The sequence below is a fragment of the Panthera pardus genome, unplaced genomic scaffold (genome assembly GCF_024362965.1).
Source record: "Panthera pardus isolate Hobbes unplaced genomic scaffold, ASM2436296v1 HiC_scaffold_1, whole genome shotgun sequence".
In the NCBI taxonomy this organism is placed as follows: Eukaryota; Metazoa; Chordata; class Mammalia; order Carnivora; family Felidae; genus Panthera; species Panthera pardus.
This window is the reverse complement of record NW_026526654.1, coordinates 79,461,721-79,475,290: the sequence shown is the minus strand read 5'-3', so window position 1 is coordinate 79,475,290 and position 13,570 is coordinate 79,461,721.

Here is a 13,570-nt window from a genome sequence, read left to right as displayed (position 1 = left end):
AAATCTAGGGGAAAGATATCAAAGATGTCAGAGAACCCAGGATCAGCTGGGGACCCAGCATGGAAATAGATGAATGGATGCAAGGGTTTTTAGGAATAGCTCACTAGGAGAACCATGGCAGCAGGAAGTATATCTGCAGAAAAGTCTTGCCAGCACTGTGGTGAACATTGCTTGCCATGAATTTTTGACCATCATACTCTTTTGACATTAGTTCAAAATTCAGAATCTCAGGAGAAACATATGATTATCCAAATCCTAGGTCATGTGCCCATACACTGACTGTACCAGAAGAGAGAAAATGGAAGTCTGGCCCCTTCAACTCTCCTTGCAGCTCTTCCTGCCTCCAAGACCATGTACAATGTGGTATTATCTGCTAGGTTGCTGGCTATCCTATTAGGAAGTCTGGGATTGGATACTACACAGCCAAAAAAAATGACAAAAATCAGCTAAGAAAACATTTTGGTATCTTTCCCTTTAGGCTTTTTAAATGCATTTTTCTTCCTTTTACGTAACTTGGATCACAGAATCAGAATACAATTTTTAAAAATCCTACTTCTTTTAATTACCAACATAGCATGAGCACATTTTCCTATTACTAAAATGTTTACAGTCATTGATAATCGTCAAATAATTATCCATAACACATACAATAGTGTACTTAAATATTTTCCTACTGTTGGAAATTGAGATTGTTTCTAAGGGTAAAATATTCTATAATACAAGACAGGGACAGCACACCTGGCTCCTGTAAGGGTCTAAACTTGCCCCACGAGTATTCCCATATCCAAGGAGCATGATGTTAAATGGCAAATAAAAGCCACCAAGATAGGAAAAAAGTTTTGTATCTTTGGACCTTTAACGGTACCTTTTTGCTGTATTTTGAACAAGAGATCTGCATTTTCATTTTACACTGGGACCTACAAATTATTAGCCAGTCCTGACTGAATTCCAAATAGTTTGACCCAAATTGGAGCCAAACCTTCCAGATTTCTCTCACTCCTTCCACATCCCCAAACATGCAATTTATTCATCAGCATTCATCCTCCAGTCTATGCTAAAATTGTTACCTCCTCATAAAGACTGTTATACTATGTTTCTTTGTTATTCTCTATCACAGCATGTCCTTTAGTGTTTTTATTGCACAAATTACAATATGTAATTATTTATTTGCTTACTCGTTCATTGTCTGTCTCCCCTAATGAAATGTAATCCCCATGAGGAAAATGGCTTGGTCTGTCTTGTTCACTGCTTCATCTCTAGCAACTGGCACATTGCCTGGAACATAACAGATGCTCAACAAATATTTGTTGAATGAGTGAAACATGGGACATTATCTCATCAGTTACCAAGGAAGTTGACAGGAAGACTAAAAAATGATTTGGGATGTCACAAGAAATACTACACCTTTTTAAAAAGGCCAAATGACCAGAGAATTGAAAGAAGATAGACTTGATTATGTGAAACAGTGAGCAAGTCAAATCAGGAAATATTTATAAAAGGTCTGCTCTGTTCAAATCATGAGGTCACATGGTATTTCACTCTGGGGTCTTATAATCTAGTCAGGAAGAAGGAAAATTAACATAAAAATAGGAAATAGAAATACAGTGTAGTAGAGCAACATTTTTTAAAAAGTAAACTCTATACTCAATGTGGAGGTTGAACTCATGACCTTGAGTTGCATGCCCTACTGACTGAGCCAGGCACCCCATGGAACAACATCTTTAAATTAATGAAAGAAAAAATGGTCAATTAGAATTCTGTACCTAGTGAAACTATATTTCAAAAACAAAGGTAAAATACTTTTCCAGTTATATAAATACTGAACAAATTTATCACTGATGGTGCTGAAACAATTGGATATCCATATTTTTTTAAAAAGGGTAAAATAATTAAGATTTTAAAAAGGGTAAAAGAACTAAGATCTATGATTCCCATCATATACAAAAATAGCACAAAATGTATTATAAGCCTTTAAAAAAATCTCCAAAATATAAAACTTCTCAAAAAAAAAAAGATTATTTTTTACTTTAGTTTAGCCAGATTTCTTAGATTCCACATCAAAACCATGGTCCATAAGAGAAAACAACAGAAATTATTGACGAACAGTAATTGTCATCGAAATTAAGAACTTGTATTCTTTGAAAGGTACTATTAACAGAATAAAAAGATAAGTCATAGACTGGCACAAAATGTTCACAAACCACATATCTGATAGGGGATGTGTATGCGGAATATAAAGGACTGTCTAGGTGCACCTGGGTGGCTCACTCAGTTGGGTGACCGACTTTTGATTTCAGCTCAGGTCTTAATCTCACAGTTCATGGGATTGAGCCCCACATCAGGCTCCTCACTGACAGTGTGGCAGGCACCTGCTTGGGATTCTGTCTCTCCCTCTCTCTGCCCCTTGCATGCTTGCATGCTCTTGCTCTCTCTCTCTCTCTCTCTCTCTCTCAAAATAAATAAATAAATAAATATTTTAAAAAGAACTCTCTAAAACCCAAAATAATAAAACCTAATTTTTTTAAATGGGAAAAATTTGAGTAAACATTTTACCAAAAAGTATAAAGGGATGGCAATTAAGCACACAAAAAGATGCTCAACATCATCAGTCATAAGAAAAGTGAAAATTAAAGCAATTATACACACACACACACACACATTTGTTAAAAATGTCCAAAATTTAAGATCGACCATAACAATATTGGCAAGGCATACAGCATATGGAATTCTCATACATTGCTGGTGGATACAAAATGGCACAACCACTTGGAAAACAGTTTGGTAGTTCCTTCGAAGTTAAATATCCACCATCATATGATCCAACCGTCCCAATCTTAGGTATTTATCCAGGAGAAATGAAAAAATGTTTGTAACAACCCTATCTGTAATAGCCCCAAATTGGAAACAATGTATATTGGAAAATACCCATCAACAAGTTGATAGATAAGTAAATTAACATGCCATACAATGGAAGAATATTCACACACACACAAAAAAGACTATTGATACATATAAAACATGGATGACTCTCAAAATAATATTAAGTGAAAGAAGCCAGGCAAAAAAGAGTACATACAGTACAGTATGATTCCCTTCATCTAGAGTTCTAGAAAATATAAACTGATATATAGTGGCAAAAAGCAAATCAACACTTGCCTAGGAATGATGGAAAGGTGAGATGGGTTAGGAATTGGAGGGTAGTAGGGAAGGACTGAAAAGGGGCCCAAATACCTTTGGGAGTAGTGGATACATTCTTTATCCTGCTTGTGTTGTTAGTTTCATGGATGAGGATGTCAAAACACAAATTGCACACTTCATATATGAGCATTTTATTGCATAGTTTTTTAACTGTATTCAATCAATCTTGTTCGCATTATGTCTTCCAAAAAATTTCTCAAAATGTCTGGTTAGTTGTGGCATCCTCTTGGCTTCCATTTTAAACTAGAAACATTTTAGGGGTGCCTAGATGACTCAGTTGGCTAAGCATCCGATTCTTGATTTTGGCTCAGGTCATGATCTCACAGTTTGTGAGTTTGAACTCCACATCAGGCTCAGTGCTGACCGTGCAGTGCCTGCTTGAGATTCTCTCTCTCCCAATCTCTCTGCCTCTCCCTCTCTCTCTCTCACTCTCTCCCAAAATAAATTAATAAACATTTAAAAAATTAAACTAGAAACACTTTAGACCAGCTACACTCTGGTTTTTATATTCAACTAAGCCATAGATATTCCAACACAGGATACTCTACAGAAATTAAAATCTTTACCAAATGATAAAAAGATAAAGGTTAAACAATTAGAAACCCATTTATAAACATAAGCTTGTATATAATTTAAACTTTAAATGTGTTGGGCTCCCAGCCGTCTCTCCTATCTCAAATTTGGCTGCTCTCTTGTGCCTCCTGCATCTATATTTACCTTCCCTGGTCCCTTCAGGAAGTTTTTCTGTGCTGCCTTGATGTGTCCCCTCAATAAGATGTCACCAGTGCCTCTGCTTTGTTTCACTCTAGGGTTCTTGCCCTCATTTACTTTCTCGAAACATGCCAATGCAGCGACCACCATATCCTCCTGAACAAGCATTTTCTTTATTTCCTGTGGTTAGAGGGAAGGGATAGAGGGCTAGGCCACTACACATCACGCAAGGTGATGTGTCATGCCTTATGTGTCATCAGGCAACGTGTCATGCCTTAGACTTAAAGACAAGGAGGTCTCCTCCTGTTGTCCTCATGAGGTGGCCTATCCTACGTTAGCAAGCTGTTTCAGTTTCGGAAACCTCGCCCTGGTTACCAATTGATTTTGATTCCTCCTCAGATTGACTAGGTCTCTAAAACTGAAGGAGATGAAAGATAAATTGATTAAAATGGAACTTATAAGAACACTGTCTGAAGGTTCTCAGTGATGAGATAGGGAATATAGCTCAAATGTCATTTCAAGATTGGCTACTCACACATTCAATCTGTCGGTCTCTTGGATATCCCTATCCAGCTATGCAACCATACAGTTCTAGTTTTTCTGTCTCTGTGATGGTAGTTGGTTGTGGACTGAATAATAGAACACTACAAACATGGCAACCACAACATGGGCGTGTGTGGATAAGTGAGTGCAATTGTGAACAAATGCCATGCCTCCCAGATAAAATAAACACAGCAGGATGGTGGAAGGGGGAGATTATTCCCTATTTTTGGATATGCTTAGTTTGAAGAGTGGGTTCTTTTAAAGGACATGCTTCAACTAGTTCTTCCTTACTGAAAACTCCCTGTATCTTCATTGCTAACCTTGCTACTGAATGCACCCAAAAATATCTATTCAATACCACCATTTGGAGGTTTTCCAGGCAAATCAAAAGCTCCATGTTTGAATTCATCATTACTTATTCCCCGCTACAAGGTCCATTCTTCTTGCAAGTTTTTCTATTTCAGTGTAATGATACCACTGTCCAACGAATTCCCCAAGCCCCAAATATAAATGTCTTGACTTTTTCCTTTTGCTCACTCTCTACACCTAATCTGTCACCTTCTAAATAGCTCTTAATTCTGTTCCCTCTTCTTTGCTACTATGGCCACACACCTTCATCATTTCTTTCCTGAATTATTGGAATAGCTTCCTAACTAGACCATCTGCTGCTATTTTTTTCCTCTATAGCCCATTCTACACAAGGTAAAAAGTTATTTTCTAAAAAGTAAATCTGACCGAAAATGTATGGAAGCCTGTACAAGGGACACCTAACTCAGACTTGATGGGTCAGAGAAGCAGCATCTCCATCCAGGTCGCTGAGAAGATTTTATCTCAAGGAGACCGCTGGAATTAGATGATAGTGGCTGTTGACTGCCCTGGCCTTTTAGAGGACTCAAAGCCTTAGGCAAAAATATGAGGCTGTGCTACTTAGCAGAAGCTAGATGGTTAAGGATCTTGTAGTGATTCTAAGTGGGACTTTATCCTGAGGGCAGTGAGATGCCACTACATCCAGGAAGTCACTTGATCAGATTTCCATTTCCCAAGATCATGTAGCTGCTAAGTCTGAGTCCAATTGCTAACCAAGCCTTGTCTAGCCTATGTTGTTCTGCCTATGATTGATCTCCAGCACACAAATATCACCACGGTCATCCTTAATATTCTATAGCCATTTACATTCACTCATGCAATATATAGGGAACCCCTTTTGGCCTAACAGTTGAAAATACAAACATAAATGATAGTTATTTTCAAGGAACTCATGGTCTACTAGAAAATATAGACATATAAACAAATAATTAAAAATAACAAAAATACAGGGTAATTAGAGTCAGAATAAAGTTCTAGAATATGGCTAGAGGACTATCCAAATCTACCTGGGTGTCTTGATGGGCTTCTCAGGAAGGGGCAGCTGAGTTGAGTCTTGAAGAGTGTCTAGAGATTTTTCTGGAGGAGAAAGGCACAAGATACTCAAAGTCAAGGAGGCAAGACAGAGAACTTTCCAAATAATTCCATATGGCCAGAGCATACACTGTATATTGTATTAGAAAGATAAGCTGGGGCAAGGGTCACAAAGAGCTCTGTAAAATGTAAAAGGATTTCAGGCTATGACTTATAGGGAAGGGAAGTGGGGAAATGGCAAAATTAGAATTGCTTTGTAGAACTTTGTGAGGTTTGGTTGTAATGGGGTTAGGACTGGAAAGAAGAGGCTGCTGCATTGATGACACTAGGAGGTAAAACCAAACCCAAGTAGGGGTCTTGGGTAAAATAGATTGTGTACTTGACTTTCCCCCTGGTGCCTAGCCACTGACTCACTCATCTCTCCTTTGCACTGGCAGTCAATTCATCCCTCTTTTTTCAGCAGCGGGTGGTTAAGCTGTTTGTTGACTAAAACTTGGCCTCCTCATCCCACGCATCCCCTCTATTGCAACCTTTGTGTTTTTATTTTTTATTTATTTTTAATTTTTTTTTTAACGTTTTTATTTATTTTTGAGACAGAGAGAGACAGAGCATGAACGGGGGAGGGGCAGAGAGAGAGGGAGACACAGAATCGGAAGCAGGCTCCAGGCTCTGAGCCATCAGCCCAGAAGCAGGCTCCAGGCTCTGAGCCATCAGCCCAGAGCCTGATGCAGGGCTCGAACTCACGGACCGTGAGATCGTGACCTGAGCCGAAGTCGGACGCCCAACCGACTGAGCCACCCAGGCGCCCCACAACCTTTGTGTTTTTAAAGGAAATGCCTCTTAAATGCTAGCAGTGCCTTCAGCAGCCTGGTGGTGCTCCCAAGTCATAAAAAAGAACTGTAATGTCCCTGCCAAGGAACTGAATGGTGAAGACATGCCACACCAACTTTGAAAGGTTACAAACTCTTGTTCTTTGCCATGTTTATAAAATATGTAAAAAAAAAAAAATGATAGCAATATGCCAATCTTAGTTTAAGAGCTTTCTTATAGAACATAAAATTGGTTACCTATAGAGTTTTTAAAACATTTTTTAATGTTTATTTATTTTTGAGAGAGAGAGTGAGTGCAAGGAGGGGAGGTGCAGAGAGAGAGGGAGACATAGAATCCCAAGCAGGCTCCAGGCTATGAGCTGTCAGCACAGAGCCCAACATGGGGCTCAAGCCATTAACTGTGAGATCATGACCTGAGTCACAGTTGGATGCTTAACCAACTGAGCCATCGAGGCACTCCTACCTATAGAATTTCATAATAATTTCCACTTATTAAGTGACTACAATGTCTCAAGAATTGTATTTGGGGCTTCATATACAATGTTTTGAATTATCGCAACATCTCTGAAAGGTGGCTGATATTATTATTAGATTTTACAAATCATTATATTGAGTATTTGAAAGGTTAGGTAACTTTCCCAAGATTCACAGTGGGGGGTTGGGATCTTAGTTTCATTCGATATCAAAATCTACTCTCTGTACACAACCTTACAATGCCTTTCTGTGTAGATGTGTATGTACTTACATATTTTAGGTAGGTTTATTCACTTTGAGGAGCTAACTCACATTTTTAATTAGCCTTCTTTATAATTATTTCAGGTTGTCTCCAGACACTAGACTCATTTCACTAACCATTCTTTAATGAAAAAAAATAATATGTTCATTTAAGATATTTATTGTACTTTATAATATTGTACCAAGCAAAATCTGAAACTAATTGGTACATAAAATACCCAGTGATGTCGTAATCTCTAATTTTGTTTCTATAAAATACTAGCATGTGAGGGTATTGACTTACACTGCTGGTAGAGTAAAAATTAGAACAATTTTTCTGGAAAACAGTTTGGCAATATGTACCAAAACTTTAAAATATCTTCACTTAAGGGGCGCCTGGGTGGCTCAGTCGGTTGAGCGTCCAGCTTCGGCTCAGGTCATGATCTCACAGCTCGTGAGTTCAAGCCCCGTGTTGGGCTCTGTGCTGACAGCTCAGAGCCTAGAGCCTGCTTCGGATTCTGTGTCTCCCTCTCTCTCTGCCCCTAACCCACTCACATTCTGTCTCTGTCTCTCTCAAAAATAAATAAAAAACATTTAAAAAATTAAAATAAAATGTTCACTTAAAAAAACCCCTCATCATTCTAGAATATTATGTCCAAAGTAGAAGAATATAATAAACTGTCATGTGTCCATCACTCAACTTCAATAACTGTCAACTCAGAGTCAGCCTTGTTTCATATAAATTCCATTTTCCTCCTATCTGTATTATGTTGAATTCTAGATATTATATCAATTCTTTTTTCTAAAAAAAAATGTGTGTCACTGTTTTTCATTTACATTTACATTTTAACTTTACATGGGAGCATAATATATATACAGAAATGTGTTGCTCCATTATTTATAATAGCCAAATTATGGAAGCAGCCCAAGTGTCTATCAATAGAAAATGAATAAAGATGTGAGATACACACACACACTCACACACACATCACACACACAAATATATATGTATATGTGCACACATACAATGGAATATTATTCAGCCATAAAAAAGAATGAAATTCTGCCATTTGCAACACTTGGATGGATCTAGAGAGTATAATGCTAAGCGAAATAGTCAGAAAAAGACAAATACCATATAATTTCATATGTGGAATTTAAGAAACAAATGAACAAAGGAAAAATTAAGAGACAAACCAAGAAACAGACTGTTAACTAAAGAGAACAAACAGGTGGTTAACAGAAAGGAGGTGAGTGGGAGGATGGATAAAATAGGTGAAGGAGATTAAGAGTGCACTTATCTTGATGAGCACTGGCTAATGTATACAATTAATGAATCACTGTATCATACCTAAAACCAGTATAAAATGCGTGCTAACTATACTCGAAGTAAAAAAAAAAAAAAAAAAAAAAAAGAAGAAAGAAATGTGCTGCTCACCAAATTTTTCCAAAATAAAGAATGTATTTTTTAGGGAAGTTTTAGGTTCGCAGCAAAATTGAGATGTTATGGAGATTTCCCATATACTCCCTGTTCCTACACATGTAGAGCTTCTCTCATTATTACCATTGCCCACCAGAGTGATACATTTGTTACAAATGACATATTATAATTACCCAAAGTCTAGGGTTTACATCAGGGTTCTCACTTGATGTTGTACATACTATAGATATGGAAAAATGCATAACAACATACGTTGCAGACTATGAGTCTGGAGTTCTCTCTTGCCAGCAAGAGAGGAGACACAGAATAGAGTACAAGAGAGGCTAATATCCAAGAGGAAACAAGAGTCCCGAATACGGTTTCATCTCCGTATTTAGTCAGCCCACAAGATATTACCCACATGGTGAACGTGAAGAAAACAAGATCTTATCCAAGTGGTAAGCGTGGAGAATACAATGAGACAGTAATCATTAACTTGTGTGTGCAAGAAGCAAAGGGTCTGGGGCGGAGGCAAGTGGAGTTTGTGATAGCATATTGACATCAGGTGGAAAGTAATTTCCTGCAGGTGACATAATAAATTACTCATAATCCCATTACTGTATCTCATTAGGCAACCTCGGGCGCTTTCACCCCATGGTGGGGCTTTCTGCCCTAAGCTTTTTTCTAACTCATTTATGTAAGCAGAACCTATTTACCCACACATACATCCATCCTTATGGTATCATACAGAGTATTTTTGCTGCCCTAAAAATCCTCTGCACCCCGCCTATTCTTCCTCACTACCCAGTCTCAAACACTGACAACCACTGATCTTTTCACTGTCTCCACAGTTTTACCCTTTCCAATACATCATATAGTTAGAATCATACAGTATGTGGTCTTTCAGATTAGCTTCTTTCACTTGCTAATATTCATTCAAGTCTCCTTCATGTCTTTTCATGACTTGATAGATGACTTTTTTTAGTGCTGAATAATATTCCTTTGCTGGATGTGCCACAGTTTCTATATCCTTTCACCTACTGAAGAACATTTTGGTTGCTTTCTGGTTTGGGCAATTATGAATAAAGCTGCTGTAAACATCAGGTTTTCAGGTGGACATAAGTTTTCAACTTTTTGGGGAAAATACCAAGGAGTGTGTTCACTAGATCATATCATAAGAATATGGTCAGTTTTGTAAGAAATTGCCAAAGTATCTTCCAAAGTGGCTATACCTGTTCCATTTTGCATTCTCCCCAACAATGAATGTTTCCTCTCATCCTTAGCATTTGCTCTTGTCAGGGTTCTGGATTTTGGCCACTCTAATAGGTGTGTAGTGATAATCTCATTGTTGTTTTAATTTGCATTTCTTTGTGTTGGTTCACAAACAGCCCTCATACATGCAGGGCAAAGAGAGACAGAAGAAAGAGGCAGATCACTTCACATTGGTAGATGGCAGTTTTAATAAACAAGGGAAACTTATTTACAAGGCTTGTCTTGGGTGTCTGAAGGAACAGGAGATCTCCACACCCACTGCCAATCTTAAATGTTCATATAGAGGCCTCAACGGGTTTCAGTCATACATACTGTTTAGATAGTTTCAACCCCACACACCACATTACTATCTCAAAGCTGTGTCCTTGGGGCAGCTTCTAGCATGGGAAAGTTAAGTAAAATGCACATTCCAAGGACAAGGAAGGGGGTGAGGAGCCTCTGATTGTACAGGTCCAGCCGAAGGGTCAATAGGCAGTCACATCCTCTTAATGATCTTCTCAAATACCCTGATGACATATGATGTGGAACGTTTATTCATATGCTTATTTTCCATCTGTATATCTTCTGTGGTGGGGTGTCTGTAAAAGTCTTTGGCCCATTTTCAAAAACATAATTTTTTTTAACATTTATTTATTTTTGAGAGACAGAGAGAGACAGAGCATGAGCAGGGGAGGGGCAGAGAAAGAGGGAGACACAGAATTCAAAGCAGGCTCCAGGCTATGAGCTATCAGCACAGAGCCTGATGCGGGGCTCAAACCCATGAACTGCGAGATCATGACTGAGTTGAAGCTGGTCACTTAACTGACTGAGCCACTCAGGTGGCCCTCACCCATTTTTAAATTTTTAAATTTTTTAATTTTTTTATCAATATATGAAATTTATTGTCAAATTGGTTTCCATACAACACCCAGTGCTCATCCCAAAAGGTGCCCTCCTCAATACCCGTCACCCACCCTCTCCTCCCTCCCACCCCCCAACAACCCTCAGTTTGTTCTCAGTTTTTAAGAGTCTCTTATGCTTTGGCTCTCTCCCACTCTAACCTCTTTTTTTTTTTTCTCCTTCCCCTCCCCCGTGGGTTTCTGTTAAGTTTCTCAGAATCCACATAAGAGTGAAACCATGTGGTATCTGTCTTTCTCTGTATGGCTTATTTCACTTAGCATCACACTCTCCAGTTCCATCCACGTTGCTACAAAGGGCCATATTTCGTTCTTTCTCATTGCCATATAGTACTCCATTGTGTATATAAACCACAATTTCTTTATCCATTCATCAGTTGATGGACATTTAGGCTCTTTCCATAATTTGGCTGTTGTTGAGAGTGCTGCTATAAACATTGGGGTACAAGTGCCCCTATGCATCAGTACTCCTGTATCCCTTGGGTAAATTCCTAGCAGTGCTATTGCTGGGTCATAGGGTAGGTCTATTTTTAATTTTCTGAGGACCCTCCACACTGTTTTCCAGAGCAGCTGCACCAATTTGCATTCCCACCAACAGTACAAGAGGGTTCCCGTTTCTCCACATCCTCTCCAGCATCTATAGTCTCCTGATTTGTTCATTTTGGCCACTCTGACTGGCGTGAGGTGATATCTGAGTGTGGTTTTGATTTGTATTTCCCTGATAAGGAGCGACGTTGAGCATCTTTTCATGTGCCTGTTGGCCATCCGGATGTCTTCTTTAGAGAAGTCTATTCATGTTTTCTGCCCATTTCTTCACTAGGTTATTTGTTTTTCGGGTGTGGAGTTTGGTGAGCTCTTTATAGATTTTGGATACTAGCCCTTTGTCTGATATGTCATTTGCAAATATCTTTTCCCATTCCGTTGGTTGCCTTTTAGTTTTGTTGATTGTTTCCTTCTCTGTGCAGAAGCTTTTTATCTTCATAAGGTCCCAGTAATTTATTTTTGCTTTTAATTCCCTTGCTTTTGGGGATGTGTCGAGTAAGAGATTGCTACGGCTGAGGTCAGAGAGGTCTTTTCCTGCTTTCTCCTCTAGGGTTTTGATGGTTCCCTGTCTCACATTCAGGTCCTTTATCCATTTTGAGTTTATTTTTGTGAATGGTGTGAGAAAGTGGTCTAGTTTCAACCTTCTGCATGTGGCTGTCCAGTTCTCCCAGCACCATTTGTTAAAGAGACTGTCTTTTTTCCATTGGATGTTCTTTCCTGCTTTGTCAAAGATGAGTTGGCCATACGTTTGTGGGTCTAGTTCTGGGGTTTCTATTCTATTCCATTGGTCTCTGTGTCTGTTTTTGTGCCAATACCATGCTGTCTTGATGATTACAGCTTTATAGTAGAGGCTAAAGTCTGGGATTGTGATGCCTCGTGCTTTGGTCTTCTTCAAAATTACTTTGGCTATTCGGGGCCTTTTGTGGTTCCATATGAATTTTAGGATTGCTTGTTCTAGCTTCGAGAAGAAAGCTGGTGCAATTTTGATTGGGATTGCATTGAATGTGTAGATAGCTTTGGGTAGTATTGACATTTTGACAATATTTATTCTTCCAATCCATGAGCAGGGAATGTCTTTCCATTTCTTTATATCTTCTTCAATTACCTTCATAAGCTTTCTATAGTTTTCAGCATACAGATCTTTTACATCTTTGGTTAGATTTATCCCTAGGTATTTTATGCTTCTTGGTGCAATTGTGAATGGGATCAGTTTCTTTATTTGTTTTTCTGTTACTTCATTGTTAGTGTATAAGAATGCAACTGATTTCTGTACATTGATTTTGTATCCTGCAACTTTGCTGAATTCATGTATCAGTTCTAGTAGACTTTTGGTGGAGTCTATCGGATTTTCCATGCATAGTATCATGTCATCTGCAAAAAGTGAAAGCTTGACTTCATCTTTGCCAATTTTGATGCCTTTGATTTCCTTTTGTTGTCTGATTGCTGATGCTAGAACTTCCAACACTATGTTAAACAACAGCAGTGAGAGTGGGCATCCCTGTCATGTTCCTGATCTCAGGGAAAAAGCTCTCAGTTTTTCCCCGTTGAGGATGATGTTAGCTGTGGGCTTTTCATAAATGGCTTTTATGATGTTTAAGTATGTTCCTTCTATCCCGACTTTCTCAAGGGTTTTTATTAAGAAAGGGTGCTGAATTTTGTCAAAGGCCCTTTCTGCATCGATTGACAGGATCATATGGTTCTTCTCTTTTCTTTTATTAATGTGATGTATCACGTTGATTGATTTGCGAATATTGAACCAGCCCTGCATCCCAGGAATGAATCCCACTTGATCATGGTGAATAATTCTTTTTATATGCTGTTGAATTCGATTTGCTAGTATCTTATTGAGAATTTTTGCATCCATATTCATCAGGGATATAGGGCTGTAGTTCTCTTTTTTTACTGGGTCTCTGTCTGGTTTAGGAATCAAAGTAATACTGGCTTCATAGAATGAGTCTGGAAGTTTTCCTTCCCTTTCTATTTCTTGGAATAGCTTGAGAAGGATAGGTATTATCTGCTTTAAACGTCTGGTAGAACTCCCCTGG